We start from the raw sequence: 17,889 nt of genomic DNA on the forward strand, positions 1-17,889 counted from the left end.
TGTCTTTTCTGAGCCTAATGGAGATTTTGTGAAAATAGTTGAAACATTTATTAACACACCTAAAACTATGAGTAAAATTAAATAGACATACTGTTGGTAGGATTACAAATTAGAATAACTTCACTGGTAAGCAATTTGATGTTATATATTAAAACTTTCATTTAAAAAATTAAGATCTATTCATAAAAAATCCACTACAGTATTTATTACAATAAAAAATAAGAAAAATGTTAACAAATAGATAATATTTTCAGTTATTGATTAAAATACTTTGGTGCATATTTAATGACATGAGAAAACATTCATAATATGATTTCAAGCAAAAAATAAAATACACATGGTTTGCACAGTTAAATTAAGATGGTAACTTCCAATTTTTTAAATCTAAAAATAATACATGAGAGTGAGAAAAATATAACAAAATGCTTACAAATAACAGACTCCAAGTAGTGTTTTCTATCATTTTAGTGGGCATGGTTTACTAAAAAATTTAAATTCTAATATTTTTACGCTAGATAACATTCATATTCCATTTAAGTGAAATATGATATCAAGATTCCTTTCCAGAACTAAGAATAAAACACATACACAATTAGCTAACAAAACAAAAAAAGCATTTACTGCAGAGAATTTTCTAATGTGAGGCAAAGAAGCAATGTAAGAAAATTAGAGCGCTTTATGTTTACAGCTTAAGTGAGCAAAATTACACCAAATTTTACCTAGAATTAGCCTTGAATTCATAAAGAAAAAAAGTAGGAGGAGGAAGAAAAAAGAGGTGGGAAGAATGAGACACAAGGGCCCTCAATCAAGGAAACTGGCTTACACGCTTCTGATGTATCATCGCAGAAATTTGCTTTTAACATAAAACGAAAAGGAGTCTTTTCTTCTATAAAGCACTCCCAAATACTTGTCTGCTTTTTTTTTTCATAGATATTGTACAGATTATAAATGTGATTTTTTTCATAGGTATTGTACAGATTATAAATGTGATTTTTTAAATAATCTTAACATCTCAAGCAAATTTTAATATAGAGGGAACAGTGTAAAGACAGAAACAAAAGATACAAAAGGAAAATTGTCAGACTTTCAGAGAAAAAAAAAGCTATTAATTTCTAACTGTAGTAATAATATTTGAAACAGATGTCTATCTACTCTCAAATCCAAACTGGATCATGGTTTACACAGTTTAATAAAACTTTAATTAAGGTTCTGCAATAGTGTAAACTGATCATGTCATGCAACTAAACACTTGCTTAATATTAACATCTCTTCAAGCTCCACTAATGTTAAACTTAACCAGACTTTTCATAATTCATCCAAGGGGAAAATGTCATTCAAATTAATAAGAATATAATTACTCTGCTTATTTCATTATATAAACCTTTTTTTAGAAGTGAAATAGAAATAGGATACCAAATTAAATAAAAAGGGAAGGAAATAACTTTGTTTCTAGAAGTTTCTTGTTTCTTACCAGACACTTAACATTTTAATATGAATATTTGTACCCTAAAAATTTTGCCTTTGGAAATATATTATAAGAAAATTGTTTCTCATTAAAATTGGTTAACTATAAAATTTCTTCATTCTGTTTCAGTAGAACAATCTCTTACAGATACCTGGTAAAGTAGGCCAAGTTCCAATGCCATATATATATATATATATATATATATATATATATATATATATATATATATGGCTAAGTGACCAACCATATGTCCATCCGACCGTCTGACTGACCAGCTGGCTGGTACATATGACGCGCATTGGAAATCTATATATATAAAAGGCTAATATGTTGTGTCTGAGCATCCAGGTAATGATGTCACATAGCAACACCTGGCTTCCACATTCCAGTGGACAACTTGTACACTGGCTTTAGTCAAAACGCAGAAGAGAATATTTTTTTCTGCTTCATGACCCAGGATGTATTTTTAAAACAAATACAACAAATGACATATTTTCTTATCTCTTTTCAAAGTGAACGATTTTGGAGTAACAAGGAAATAAAGGTTAGAATCATACAAAAAAGGGACGCCAACCAACTCTGACCAAGAACTTTGAGTGTTATACCCATATTGTGAAACGTGGAAAATCAGAGACACAAAAGACAGTTTTTAGCATTCGATACAGTTAAAATGGTGAGGATGCTAATTATACTGATTCAGGAAACGCATAATCACATATTGATACAGTGCAGAAAAGAACGTAAGAACGGAGACAAGGTGTGAGCAGAGAAAAGGAAGCTGTGAGTCCGGTGGAATGGGATTCATAGAACATTTTTCTGAAAGTAAACTATAAATCAGATTTCAACAGAGGAGGAAATCACAAGCAAAAAGAACAGTATCAGGATGAGAAATTCATAAGTAAAGTGATATGTATTGGGCATAAAGGTAATTAGATTATTTTTTCATTTTTCAACACAGCTTCCAAAGTTCCATATGAAGAGGCAACTTGCCTTACTCTGTTTCACCTTCTTTCTTATTTCTGATTCAAGAGTTTTAGGCCAAGAACGTTTTCAGCATTTCTTAAAAACTTCAGTTTTTCATTTATCTTGTTTCCCTTATCTCATAAGAGCAAATAAATCATGTAAAACAAACAGCTCAATCGTTTTCAGTAGAGGCTTCCTGATGCATGTTAAAAGCAAGTGCTCCAGGAAGGATTTTGAGGGGCAATGATAATTTGTTTACTCAATTCTATGTTACTCAGCTTGGTAAGTACCATTTTACTGTTAGCCTAGATTCCTTCAACACATACTGACATACTCTAGGAAAGGTTGCCCAGTAACATGCTCGCATTAAAAATTTGCTATGGATAATTCTAGAAAATACCACTGAAATCTTCACACATACAAACATTAAGAGTTCAGTGGTATATGAAAATATGGTTCTTAAAAGAAAATTACTGTTCAATTTGAAAATAACAACATATAGAGTGACCTAGGTATTTTAAAGGAATCTGAACATTAATCTAATCCTAGAATAAGAAAAGAAGAATATTTTAGGAAAAGATACAATGGGCATAAATTTCTCACAGAACTAGCTTATTGTACAACATTTCAACTCAGTTCAGTCTTTGCTTCTATATTAAAAAGGGGTATAAAAGAGAATACTTAAAATGGGTAACAATAAGTCACAAAAAACTTACTCTTATTGATTAGTGAAAAATTACAATCAGAAGAAAACTAACCTATATTGCTGGCATGCTCTGCATATTTTGTTTAGAGTAAAATTAGCCATTATAAGCTAATGCAGTCAAACATGAAACTGAATCTGATTTCTGAACAAAACCTTTTTCAACAACTGCTTTAAAGTTCTCAGAAAATAATTCCAAAAAAGTACAGTATTCACTAAGGCAGAATTACTTCCTATTATTTGCAATCCCCAAATAAAAGATTTATTTAAACTAGATGGTAAATGGTACACAGAATAATTACATAATGTATAAGCATCAGTCTCTCTTGAAAATCATTATAAAATCTCAGAGGCGATAAGGTTTGGAAGGGACTTGACTCGTGAATATTCTCTTTTGTCTCTGAAACTGCAAAACCACCTGGAGAGGAAAAACACAAACATGAAACAGTTTTGGTGCCCCGCTCTCCAGAAACCAGCGCCATACTTCAATTCTTAACTGCGATAAGATTTTCCGGTTTGGGTTACAGAATCATAGCGTTTCAGAGCCAGAGAAACCTTAAGAGAGGTTGGCCAATCTTTTATTTCAGTGATCAGTCTGGGATTCCAAAACTAATTATGGCCTTTCCTGCCTCCCAGTTGTATTCTTTTCAACATACTACTTGCCCCCCGCCTTCCCTGAAAGAGAGAACAGCTGTAAAATGCTAAAAATAAGGACAATAAATGTATTGAAACATATTACTCCATCTTTCATTACTGTGATGAGAAATGGCAAAACAAGAATTACTTGACCTGAGAAATGAGAACACAAAGAAGATCTGAATTATATAAGATTATGAAAGTTAAAGTAAAAAATAATCCACTAGCCCTTCCTTATTATATGGTTTCATAATCAAATTACGAAGGGTCATTCAATGATTTAAATGGCAGGTAAAATGAAAACAAATAAAAGGAAATACCCTTGACATGCATAACAAGCCTCCCGTATACACAAGGTTGCAGAACAGAGGTCGTATCATTAAATCCAGTAACATGATTTTGAAATAATCTGGATCATTAGTGAAGCAAATATCTGATTATTTATGTTCAGCATAAATACAATTCTCCATAATGGGAAAATTGTATTTTGGAATATAAAAAGTCACTCGAAGGAAGCTTTCGATTTGTTACAAATTATACTATAGCTTAGTATGCTTTTGAGTTTATTTATATTCCTTTGGAAAATCAAATGGTGATTACTGGGCTCCCCCCCCCAAAAAAATGTATTGACTTAACATTATACAGTATTTTAATGTTAAATTTTTTAAATTTACCATTTTACTTTTAATGCCGAAATCTATTTTAAACTTCACTTTGCCCATAGCACTTTGGCTCCACGTGAAATACACATTTAATCTGGTTATGTGGAAAACTCAAGATTTCTTTTTTAATTTAATAACTCTGCCTTAGCTAATCTCCCTGGCCATAGCCAAAAGGCCTCATTGCATTTTGTCCTGTAAACACAATGATATTATGTTGAAACAAAAGAGGACTTATGACTCTTTACAGAAAAGACGCATGAAGAGGTATGAAGTAAACTATCTGACCAGAGACAACGTTAGTTTGAGCAGGTTGAAAACTAGCCTGGAAAACTACTGAAGTCATTTCATTTCACTCTAGCACATTCTGACAAATCAAAATAGGAGATTAAAATATAGGTAATATCTCTATTACCTATGGTGATCTAGAGTCCATTTAAAATTTAAATATTAGGGGGAAAACAATTTATAAGCGTTTCAAGATCAAACTCTCCTTGAAGATTTTTATTATGTTTTTAGTGCATATCTTTTGGTTCCTGCCAACAATGAACCTTCGCCAAGCCTCTCAATCCAATGTTTACTATTAGGTATTATATATGTTACGGTGCTTCCTTCAAACTAATTGCTGAAATATTTAAATGTCATTTCAGATAGATAGATCAATTTTAAAATGATCTTTTTTTCATCGTTTGCATGTCTATATTCTTAGCAAATTACCAGAGCTATGTGTTTTCCCAAATTCACTAAAAAATGTCACTACATTTAACCCATGTTAAATGCACTTCACCTCTCTCTCTCTCTCTCATACACATACACACACGCACACACACACCATGTATATCAAATGGAAGTAAACTTTAGTAAAGATGTGGTACATTTGCTCTAAAAATAAACAAACAAACAGTGCCAGTAGTCTGTATAGAAATGATATATAACTGAAAGGAGGGAGGGGGAAGAGGGGAAATTACAACATTTATGGTTCAAACTATATTTTTCCAAAGTTTTTGAAGATTTCTATCTTTATCCATCCCTCTTCTCAAAATAGGATCAATAACCCAAGCCTCTATCTTGAACACTCTTCAATGATCAACCTTTCTCTATGCTCTCACACACAATTACCATTTCATACAGTTGTCATGCACAGCTCTCTTCCTTCCCTCTGGAGTCTCTCCAAGCTCTCGAACCGTCAGGGCTGAGTGCTGGCCTTCTCTGTATCATCAATAACTAATACAATATCTGATTCTAACAGTATACCAACATTTAAACATAGATTTAGAATCAGCTCCTTATTAGAATCCTGGACTACCACCTGGGACCCTCACTGTGCCTTAAATTCTTTTATCTACAGTATATGTAAAATGAGATAGCAATCACTACTCTGTTAAAGAAGATATTTAGCACATTGTAACATAAGACTCAAACAAGGTAGCCTCTTTATTTTATGCTTGCTTAAAATAAAGCAACCATCCACATTGATGCTTTCATTTATCCACAGCCTTTCACATTTCCTCAGCTAAGTGTTATCATTGTTTCTTGGAAAGTTGACAAATTTGTGAGGTCCATATATGCAAAAGCGTAAGGTCAGTTAAGAATTTAGCAAACAATGGGGTGGGACTAGCTTTTTTTTTTTTTTTTTTTTCAAGGGCTATCATGTGTTGGCAAATTAAAAGCTGAGTGGAGCCTCAAGAGAAAAATCAGTAGATATAATCTACTCCATTAAAAAAAAAAAAAAAAGAAGAAGCCCTTGACAAGGTACTGCCACAAAAGTTATTAAAAAGAACTGAATCACCATAGGACCCGGTGAACGTTTTACTGGAGAAACAAAGACGACGGGGGGGGGGGGGGGGGGGGGGGGGGGGGGGGGGAGGCATTACTCTGGCAGAAAACTATAAATAGGGAAGGTGCTGGAAATGGTCTTAGTTAACATCTTTATAAATGATGTAGAAGAGGAAATGTAGATTAAATTTTCCAGGTCTGCAAAAGATACTAAGTTTTTCCAGTATGTGAAATGCCAAGTCAGTGGGATAACCTACAAGATTTCCAAAATTTTATGAGTTACTAGGGGAAAACATCAATTACTATTCAAAGCAGAATACTATAGGGTTATGCATGTAAAAGAGGAAATATACACACTCTACTTCTCAAAATAATGAACCTTAGTGATAACAGAAAAGAGTTTAAAAATCATGAAATCAATGTGTTCCAAGAAAGCTAACAGACCTCACCAATATCAACCAAGAACAAAAGACATGATTCTCATCCTGTTTAAAACCATGGGGCACCTCTACCTGAAATACTACATGCAGTTCTAGTTAACACCGCCTAGCACTCTAAATATATCTGATGCCGAATAAAAAAATTATAACTCTACTCCAAAAAAAAGGAGGGGGGGGGTAATATTTAGAAAATGAGGAAAATCCAACCAAAAAAATAAAATAATCAAGTGAACCACAGAACAGGCCTAAGAAGTAAAATAAGAAAAAATCAGAATTCTTTGAGTCTAGAGAGGTGAAGGCAAAAGGAAATATTATAGATGTCAAGACTCACAGACTCTATGCAACCATGGAAAGTATAGACAAGACAAATATTAAGTTAATGAGTGGCTGCTATATTTCAACTATAATACTCAACTTGGTTGAGGAATGAAATGTAAAGCCAAGAAGTTAAACAAAATAAACAGTTTTCATCAGTTCCAAAAGAGACCAGTGGCTTATATTGAGGAAAACTAAGATATTTGGAGGATATAACACTTAAGTTTGAAAGTGAAATCATGAAACACCAGACCTAGACTTCCTTCACATATCTCCCGATGGCATCAACTAAAGACAGAGTAACAGAATGAATCAATTTGGCACTTCCTAAGTGTTTTCAACTTATTTTATTTTTCTCATATCCCGTCTATTTGTGCTCTCCATTTATTTTTTGACAGTGTATTGTCTGTGATTTTAAACATCTTTCCCCTTAGAGCAAGACATGACCATCTCTTTGAAATATATGAAATCAAGTTCTTTCATATTGCATAAATATTTAATAATCCCACTTGTAAGAAAGACATTACTCACAAACTAAAGATGTAAAATATTATTGTTAAACTGCATTATACCTTCCAGGTTTAGGAGAGTTGAGCCAAAAAAGGAATTTACAGTCTCATGGTTAGTTCTGCTGCATGTAACTTATAAGAAAGTGTTCAAGATTACATAAGAGTTTTCAAACCACTATTATAAATACTTGGAATTTCACATAAATAGGAACTAGCAAGTACTTGGTGAAAACCCTATATAATAAAATTTTAGATTTTTGTATGCCAGATTATATAAAGGAATGAAAATTATCTAGACCCAAGTAATAGCTACAAAATATTTTATATATGTCTGCACCATTTTAGTTTTATTTCTTCTTTTTTTTTACCTGTGAGCAGCTGTTTAAATGTTTAAAACACTTACATTTTGCCCTGCCAGCATGGCTCAGTGGTTGAGAGTTGACCTATGAACCAGGAGGTCATGGTTCAATTTCTGGTCAGGGCACATGCTTGGGTTGTGGGCTCAATCCCCAGTGGGGGGCATGCAGGAGGCAGCCAGTCAATGATTCTCTCTCATCAATGATGTTTCTCACTCTCCCTTTCCCTTTCCTTCTCTGATATCAATAAAAATATTTAATGGACATTTCATAAAAATATTTTGAATCAAGTATATAATTAAATAAGTGATTCATAACAAAATATAAATGCACCTTTCTGTTGTTATCTGTCTGTAGTAGAATTAAAGTATTTTAAGATCATGTTTACAGAATACCATTTGTCATTATGCTAACTTAGTCAAAAACTCAGCTAGTAAGGGCTCTGGAAATACTCTGGGGGCTCAGGATCACAAAAGCCAGTATGTGTTTAACCCCCCTCTGGTTCAGAAAAAGTAGAGGAAATGGGGTTTGCAAAAGTGAGAGAAAAAGAGAAGGAGAAAAGAGGAGGGAAGTAAAAGAGAATTCAATGAACACGCGTGTTTTCACAGCACTGAGGAGAAAAACAGCACAGTTCTAACATTCAGATGGTGGCAGGTATTGCAAAGGTTTGAGTATTTTCTTAAGCTAAATATATTTTTAAGTTCTTTAAACTGCTAAGTATAAAGTATTCAAGAAATGAAGGCATTACGTTATAGTCCAAGCACATAAAATATATTTTCATGCTGTTGATCACAAAGGACAAATGTTATCGCTAAAAAAAACTAGAAAATTGAGTTTTTAGTTAGCAATTTTCCACTGCTTCATGACTTTGTAAATCACAGATCACAGGGCAAGAGAGAATGCAAAAAATGTAGTGCACAAAATCTTTGATGTGCCTGAGATACAGATTGCTCCCAGGCAATAGATTTAAAAGAAGTTTTAGATTATCTGCCTGCTTTTTTTTTTTTTTTTTTTTTTTCCTTACAAACAGCAGCACCTGCTATTATTGGTAAAGGTATCAAAACGTAAATTCTACAAAATATTTTTTGGAAGAAGTTAATTTACATGTGACTTTTAGCTCAGCCTTAACATAGTCTACAGAATGATAAAACAGATCATTTTAAGTTATAGAATTAAGAATCCCTTACCATCTAAACATAAGGAGGAAGCATACATTATTCCATAAACACGCATAATTATGGGGTAGGAAATGCCTAATTTGCCTACAAAAAAATTGCAAGGGTTTGAGGACTAAAGCAAGGAGTGAATCAGGCCCATTGAGAATTACTAAGAAAAACATAATCAAACATAAATGCCACAGAATACAAAGATCATTTTCCAAATTGATTCCAGAAACAGCTCCTAGGTAAATTTCCATGAAAAGCTAATTTAATTCAATTAAACAACACAGCATGGTTTTTCTCTTCAGAAAGACGTTAAATGTTTTAATTTGCTAACTGATGTAAAAGATAAGTGTTTTTAAAGAGTGATTAATTTAATCTCCAGTGAGCTGAAGATTCAAAATTATTAAAGAAGGACTTGTGAATGAAAAAGGACTTACTGAGCTGATACATTTTAATCATTATGGCATCCATCTATGTACTTAATGAAGTGCACCGAGTAAAACTGAAAACAATTAGTGTTTTCAGTCCTTAGTTATGTACTGCCGTGTAAATATCATATTATTTCCTATTCGAAGTTACAGGCGACAATGTTTGTCCTCCATTTTGGCACAGTATTAGAACCCTACCTCCGACATGCAATGAAGGGAAGAGGTTTATCATTTAAAACATAAATCGCAGTTATTTTTGTTTGGGGATAAGGTGGGTTTCCCTGGATAACTTCTCCGAGTTCATCTCAGCATTACGCAAGTTCACGCACAGTCACTCAGGGTGGGGAAGTGATGCCTCCACACCAGCCTGGTCGTGGATTCCCGTGCGTCCATCTGGCTGCTGGCTGGGACGCTGGAATGACTCACACAAACGAAGCCACCTGAGGTCACCTACTCCAGGTCTTTTCAACAGAACTGCCAACTCTTACCAGGTGGTTCCAATTTCCGAGAATACTTAAAATAAGAGAGAAACTCACTCTAGATACACCATTTTATTTTCATATTGTCTCTGGCTACAGCATTTGGTAAGTAAGGAAGGAAGCCCTTTTGAAATGTAGATTACCAATCATCTGAAAGTCAGAAATCACCGCACATCTTGGATGGAGAGCATTATATAAATAAAGTCAAAAGGCAGGATACAAAACCATATTATATTATGCTCCCAATTCTGTAAAGAAAAAGGGACCCCAACTGTTAATAATAGTGGCTCTCTTTGTGTGGTAGAGTGGTTTTTATTTTATTTGTTACAGTCCCCTATAATTCCCAAGTTTACGTCAATGAAGATGGACATTATTATTAGGAAAAAATAATAATAAGCAGCTTTTTAGAAAACATTATACTCTGTAAACCTGGGGCTCAGCGATCCCCAGGGGATACTCGCATCTACACTGGCAGAAAGCCTTCCTCCAGGCAATGAAGAAAAACATTCATTTTACCCATAAAAAGACAAAGAGAAGGAAAAATCAGTAAGAACTGAGCTCCTTACTTTATGACAGATGTGCTGGATGGAGTAACAAGTGCTGGCAAAAGGACGGTGAAATGTTTAGTTGATTATTTGTAGCCATCTTCCCCCAAAGTGTGTTCTGAGGAACATTATTGGTCCAGGGATATATGCAGGGAAAACTCTATGTCCCACGGTCAAATGCCTCTCTTCGGGGCTGTCACAGTGCACGTCAGCACAATAAAAAGAAGGCTTGCAGTTTTAAAATATCAGCCACTCCCAGATTTCTTTTAGCATTTACTTACTTATCAAATGCTTCTGTGGTGTTTGCATGTGCCTAGCATGGCTCTAAGTACTTTACAAATATTTGCCAGTCTAATCCTCATACAAACCTATAAAGTGATCACTATTATTGTCATCCCTGTTTTACAAATGATGAAGCGGAGATAGAAGGTTCAGTAACTCGGCCAAGGCTGCACAGCTAACAGGTGATAAAGCCAAAATTCAAAGATAGGCCAACTCCACAGTCCCCACAATTACCCAGCAGGCTATGCTACCGCCCATAGGATCCTCCTTGTGCTGGCTACACCTGACATTCCACAGAATCACTGTTCCATGGCACACACCGAGAAAGCAAGTGCAATCGAGTCAAACATAATGTTATTTGCAAATTGCTTATCTGAATTAGTCAAATAGCTCATACGACTTCGAACTCCAGGTTTTCACTTAATACATAATGAGACAAAAAGAACTAGCAATGGTATTAGGCCTAAAAATCCCTACAACATGATGGCTAACAAGAGAAGTTTGGTTAAATTGTTTTCCCTCTCTGTGGTTATTTAATTAATTTTATCAGACATCATAATCCAAAGGAATTATGATAAAATAAAAATTTGCATGATTTAGGCCAGTGGTTGGCAAACTGTGGCTCACGAGCCGCGGTTTGCCACTCTGTTGACTAATGAGTTTGCCGACCACTGCCCTAAACTATCTGGAAACCAGAGCTGTTCACCCAGATAGCCTAATGGGCAAAGAGCATAAAATAGAATAAAATGCATACTTCATAGCATGAGCCTACCTGTCTCACTGACCTCATCCCTACCATTTCCCCTAATTGCCTGAGAATCTGGAGAGGCCAGCAGAAGGTATCTGACGTAGAGGCCAATGTAATAATGTGTGAGGTTTTAGCAAACTGAGTTACACAGTAAGAAAAGACACTCAGCTGTAGAAGGGACTCTTGACTAACTGGAAGGGTGTTAAAGATACAGTCAAAGATAATAGCTAGGTACATAAAAATGTGTCCACGTGGTATGCAACCCCTTTTGAGTAGAGTGCTACATTCTGTAATACAAGGAGCTAAGAGGACATTTCCCCACTATGTGCACTATTACAGGTAAATGGTTATTAGACAACAGCAGCAAAAGTAGATCGTTCCAGAAAAAGGACAGATTAGATGATTTAGTACCTTTTATAGACAGTTGTAAAGTGTATTAGTTAGATAAAACGCACTGATTTCTATCGAGAGATTAATTTACACAAAGGCACCATCATTACAGACTTCCTTGGAATTGTTTCAGATTCATAAATCAACAAATTAACTAGTGACAGATGTGTCTGTACTTGTTTAAGTTTATATCTATCTAACTGCTATAAAAATGACTAAAATGTTTATCTCAAGACAGCCAGGCAAGAGATGTCATAGAAATTATTGGATTGTATCTTTTTTTTTTTCCTTTAGCCACTAAATAAACACAGCTTTCAGGAAACTTATCTCTAAACTTGCTATTTAATATGGTCTAAAGTTGAAGGCGCAGGGAGCCATATACTTATTGGTAAATAGGCAAAACACAGTCAGCTGAATCAAAACTGGCCGGCGTGGCCCAGCTGGTTGGGTGTTATCTCATGTACCAAAAGGCTGAAATTTCAATTCCTGGTCAGGGCACATGCGCAGGTTGTATGCCCAGTCCCTGGTAGGGGGTGTGCAGGAGACAGCCGATCGAGCTTTCGCTCTCAAACCAATGCTTATCTTTCTCTCTCCCTCTCCCTTCCTCTCTCTCTAAAAATCAACTAAAAATCTTTTAAAAAATTATGGTCTCTAACAGACTACATCCAACAACATTCCATAAATACTTACCGAATGCCTATGGTATACTAGTTCATTGCAAAGAGTTGGGCATACAGTGAAAGGTGAGTTCCAGATCTAATATCACAGACTTTACAGTGAATTTTTTCAACACTGAGGGGTAGAGAAAATGACACTGGAACATGATTAGAGAATTCTGATTTGCTTCCTTTCCCTTGTAACCAGAACACGAACTTTATGTGACACCTGGGATCTGGAGGTGCTGAGGTCTGCATTTAAAAGTAAAAGCAACTGTTGAACAAGTGGGTTGCTGTAATGTAGATCACGTTTTAAAAGAAAGAAAGAAAGAAAGAAAAAGAGAGAGAGAGAGAGAGAGAGAGAGAGAGAGAGAGAGAGAGAGGGAGAGAAGGGAGGGAGGGAGGGAGGGAGGGAGGGAGGGAGGGAGGGAGGGAGGGAGGGAGGGGCGGGCCACCTGATCCAATGACTCATTCTGTGATAAGAACAATGTCGGATCAATCTCCCTCAGTTCCACCGGTGGCCAAACCACCACACACTCAGCTAGAGATGTCTCATAGCCTCCCACGTCATCTTCAGACACTCTTGCTCACATTACAGACAGACATGCTAAGTCAGACTTGTTCATTTCTCTGTTTAAAATGCTCCAGGGATTCAATGAAATGTACTTTGAATAAAAGGCACACTTCATAGCATGGGCCTGGCTATCTCCCTGACCTCATTCCTACCATTTCCCCTGACTGCCTGGGCCCAGTGTGCACCCAGCTCCTTTAGAGACAGCCCTACTGTTCCCTCTGCCGGGAAGTCCGCCCAGATCTTCACGGGGCTGGCTCTTTCCTCGAGAAGCCTTCCTGACCACCCTGTACAAAGTAGCCCCAGGCACTTGCTGTCACATCACCCTTTCTTGTTTTCCTGAGGACAATTTCACTACTGGCAATGATCTTCCTAGTGTGCTTGTTTATAGTTCATTGTGTTTCACTCTCTAGAATGCAAGTTCAATGACAGCAAGGACCTTGGGTCTCCTATGGCTGAGTGTTCTCACAGCATATAATAATGCCAGGCAAAGAGTAGGCACTCAAGCCTCCAAGTAAAAATGAACGTAATTAAGATAACTGACATATAAGTGGAGGCTCTAAAAATCATGAAAAGAGATTAATGTCTGATGCAAATGACACATTATCTATTCTTTTTTTATCTTAATACTATACGTGAGTTTAAAAAGTATTCAGAAGTATCATAAAATGTCCCTCTTGTCCACCCTTAACTCTTAATTTATTTCTCTTTCCAGATACCTAAAAAGTTATTGTTTTCCTCAATTTTAATCATTCAATGACTGTTGAATCTATATTTCTAGACAGGCCCATACACCCTCCTCTCCCCCCTACCTCCTCCCTGCCCCCATCTGGCCACTGCATCAAATCTGCCACACTGAATATCTCTCATGCAAACTCAGTTTCTCCTTATATCCTTAATACCTTTATCACCCATCCTCCAGATGCCCAGATTTAAAAGCTGGAAATTATCTTGATTATGAAACTCAAGTACTGGAAGGCAGATTGGAAAACATCAAGTGAAGTGGTCTTCAAGCCTTTTTTAAACTGTGTTAGCCTTTTTTCAAACAAAAGCTCACAAGGAAGTCTGATATGTAAAACAGATGAATTTGCAGTTGTTCCGGGAGTTAAACTGGTGGTCTCTGAAGAATAACTTCAAAAAGAACCCCTAATCTGGTCCAAACTTCCTTTTCTCCCCCAGCCCCCTGCAACACACAGGCAGAAAGTTATAGAAGAGAGAAGTTAAGTCTCCAGGAACTTAAATCTTCTCTGCAGGTAGAAATAATTAGTCTGCCCAAGATGACACAGCACTCAAAACATAAAAGCATTTAGAAGTCAGTGTTCTAAAAAGGCAACTATTACCTTCATACATATGTGTAACAAATGATTATCAGTAACTGCAGATGAAACATTTCATGCATGACTTTTTCTGATTGGCATGAAGCGAAAGCTCCAGGGTTCATACAATAATTGTTAGCTTCTAGCAACAGATTTATCAATTTCTAGTGAAGGAAAGCAATCATGAGTCCCGTGAAAAGAACAGTGGCCCCTGGAAAAAGAGCACAAGGTCTCAGTTCTGTAGCCCAGGTGGCTTTGCTGCCTACTTTTGCGCATGGTTTCCGAGCTCCTGGGGCCTCAACTACTTCATCTCTTTTATTAACGTGTGTGACAAGGTGCTTTCTAAGGCCCTTTTCATCCTTCGCTCTAGGATCTGTGATTACTCCAAGCTAAAGTACTTCCCTTAAGCAACCACAAAGAATTAGTACTGCAAGGTTGAGACAAATTGGAGAACAAATCATCCTTCAAGGATTTTTTGAGTTATTTCTCATACGCCAAGTACTTTGCTTGGTCTCTGAAATTCAGAGAGAAAAAAAGAAGAAAAGAAATGGAATACTACTCCCAGCTCAAGGAGAAAACAGCCCAGCAATGAAGAGCCAAGCAAGTAACTATGCTGCGGAGAGGTGACTTCAGAAGCTTAAGAGGCAGCCATGAGGGGTCTGATGAAAACTAGGTTGGAGTAGGAGACAACTGACTTCAGATGTGAATGATAAGGAGGAGTCGAGCGCCGAGGAAGAGTGGAGGTTGCTACACGCACCAAAAAAATAAATAAATAAATAAATAAATAAATAAATATCACATTTTAAATTGCCTTATAAATGAACAATAAAATCAGCATTTACTTATAATAAAAATAACTTATCAGGCCATCTTGCACACAGTTTTCCAAGTTTATGAGGGAAGTAGAATATTAAGTCAATTTCCCTTTCATAAATACTATTTAATGACTGGAACATTCTGAGGGACGCATATAAACACACCGAGAGCAGAAGCAGACGTCACTCAGGGACAGTTCTCTCACAGGGAGCTTCAGGCAGCCCTGCCTGGGCGACAGGCTGCAGCACCTGGCGGACAGGGTGGCAAAGCCCCCAGAAATTGTGACGATTCACGAACATGGCATAAATCAAGATCCTTAACTCACCAAAAACTAACATTTTGATTTAAAATCACAAAGCAGAGCCATTAAAATTCATCAGCAGACCCCAGCCCTGGAGTAATGAGATCATATCAACTTATATCTCGTGACCAAAAGGGAAAAGGTGGTTTTCTAAATGGTAATTCAGATTGGACAAATAACACACTGTATCAGGTTTTGTAGCCCTGGGCCATATTTGGCTAAAAACAAAGGTACATTATGCATGACTAAAGAAAACAGTGGAAATCAGAGCAATTAATTTCCCAGCTATGTTCCCCGTAAAAAATATTTTTTTTAAATCACTACTATGATTTGCTTACAGTACACAACCCTTTTCTGCGTCGCACAATGATCTAAGTGTGTAATAACTTGCATATTTCACTAAGATGTAATATCCTTCCAAACATCGTTATAGAGAAAAATTTCCAAAGAAATTATTGATCTCTGGAATGTCCCGTGTTTTAAAAATTACTGACAGATCCTTTTCTATTTCCTTGGCAGTTGGAAATGATTCTTCTTGATCACTAGAGTGTAAAGAGGTATAAGAGTACAAAGACGAATGTTTTCTTAAAGACAAATGTCCCAGGTGACACACAACATTTCTCATCAGGTTCCCAAAACAACAATTGGGAAAGTTGTCACCAGGATCCTAAAAAATATATTAAAGAAAAGAAAGAAAAAAAAAAAAAAAAAAAAACAGGTATCGGTTGGCATGAGTTTAGTAAAGCAGGAAATTTTCGTAGGTGCTTTTTCCAATTATTTTCAAATACTTTCTAGCTGTGGTGGAGCCTTTTTTTGTGTTTTGGGGGGAAGTCAGTAACCTTCTCCCAGGTGGCTGTGCTTCGCGGCAGGTATGCTGGGTACATGCTGGAGGCAATTCAGCAGCACCTCTGCTTCTGTTTTCCTTCCCTGGGCACCTTTGTGGCGGCTCAGTCACTGACCTCACCTCGGTGGGAAGATGACCAGAGCCATTACGAACAGTAACTCAAGGAAGCACAGCGTCCCCCTCCTGGGGAGAAGGACTAACTACCTCGACGGGCCCCATCCAGCTGAGAGGGGCTCAGGAGGAGTAAGACACGCACAGGGCAACTTCCAGGGGGGTCTTCCCTCCACGTCCCAAACCCTATCACCTTAGGGGCCAGACAGACACGCAGAGACCGGGCAGACACAGGGACCAGCGGACTGATGCGCGCAGAGGGCCAGAGGGGGGAGAAAGGAGAGACAAGGAGCCCACCGTCAGCCTCTGAATGAGAGTCCGAGAGTGTGGGAGAGGAGACGGAGAGGGGGAGAGATAAGGAGAGGGAGAAACCAAGGGAGCCGGGCAGGGAGAGGGAAAGGGAAAGGGCGGTGAGCGGGAGACAGGGACAAGCTGACCCAGGGAGAGCCAACCCGAGGGGTGGGAAGAGGGGGAGAGAGAGAACTGGAGGAAGCAGACAGACAGAACCGCCGGGAACATGACAGACGGAGCCACAGACAGAGGGAAGGGCAGGCAGGGGTCCGGGAGTCAGTCCGGGGCGGACAGTGGGGACCAGCCCGCGCCCCGCCCGCAGCGGAGGGGCCGGGTCCCCGGGGCGTCCGGGGCAGGTGGCTGGGAGCCGGGAGCCCGCGGCCCCCCGCTAGCTCCTCGTCCCCGTCCCCGCGTGCGCTCCGCGACCCCGTCCCCGACCCCCCAACTCCCGAGCACGTGTCCGCCCGCCCGTGCCAAGGGGGGCGCGGGGGCGCGGGGTCCCGCAGAGCCTCCCACGCACAAAGCGGCGGCGGCCACCCCCGGACCCTCCCGGGGCGCCCCCGCCCCCTGGCTGTGCAGCTCGCCCCCCTGTCCCTGCCGTCCTCACCCCCCTGCACCCGCACCCCCGCCCGGAGCGCCCCTGCAGCTCCCCGGAGCCCCGCGCGCCTCTGCCCGCCCGGCTCCCGCCCGCGCCGCCGCCCCCCGCACGCGGGACGCCCGGTCTCACCTCCTCGGCCGCTCCGCTCCGCACGGGGGTCCCCTCGCCGGCGCCGCGCTGCCCGCACCCCGAGTCCCCGCCGCCCGCTCTGGCCTCCGCTCCGCCCCGCGCCGCCCGCTCCGCCGGCTGCAGGGCCGCTCCGCGCGCGCCGGACTGTTCCCTCCGCTGCGGCGGCTCCGGATTTTTTTTTTTTTTTTTTTTTTTTTTTTTTGACTTGCCCTCTCCAGCTCCCGCTAGTGATTGGAGCCTGAGAGCCAAGTCCTGAGCGGAGGGATTGCACTCCTCGCACTCCTCCCCGCGCTCGGGGCTGCCCCCGGGCCGGGCCGGGCCGGCAGGAGGGAGGGCCCCTGGGCGCGGGGCGCTGCGGGCATCCCGCAGCCCCGGCCCTGGGTCAGGGGGGAGTTTGGA

The 17,889-nt window shown here is 39.0% G+C and overlaps 1 protein-coding gene across 4 annotated transcripts in view; it reads right to left on the bottom strand.

The window, feature by feature from the left end:
• Positions 1-17,604, bottom strand: part of BMPR1B (bone morphogenetic protein receptor type 1B) — a 371,913-nt gene extending 354,309 nt beyond the window's left edge. For all 4 annotated transcript variants that reach the window (XM_036411200.2, XM_036411165.2, XM_036411157.2 and 1 more), the window contains exon 1: positions 17,491-17,604. The gene's annotated coding sequence lies outside the window, so the exon portion shown is untranslated. The remainder of the gene's footprint in view (positions 1-17,490) is intronic.
• Positions 17,605-17,889: the final 285 nt, after the last annotated feature.

This window comes from Pipistrellus kuhlii, unplaced genomic scaffold, assembly GCF_014108245.1.
Source record: "Pipistrellus kuhlii isolate mPipKuh1 unplaced genomic scaffold, mPipKuh1.p scaffold_m20_p_1, whole genome shotgun sequence".
In the NCBI taxonomy this organism is placed as follows: domain Eukaryota; kingdom Metazoa; phylum Chordata; class Mammalia; order Chiroptera; family Vespertilionidae; genus Pipistrellus; species Pipistrellus kuhlii.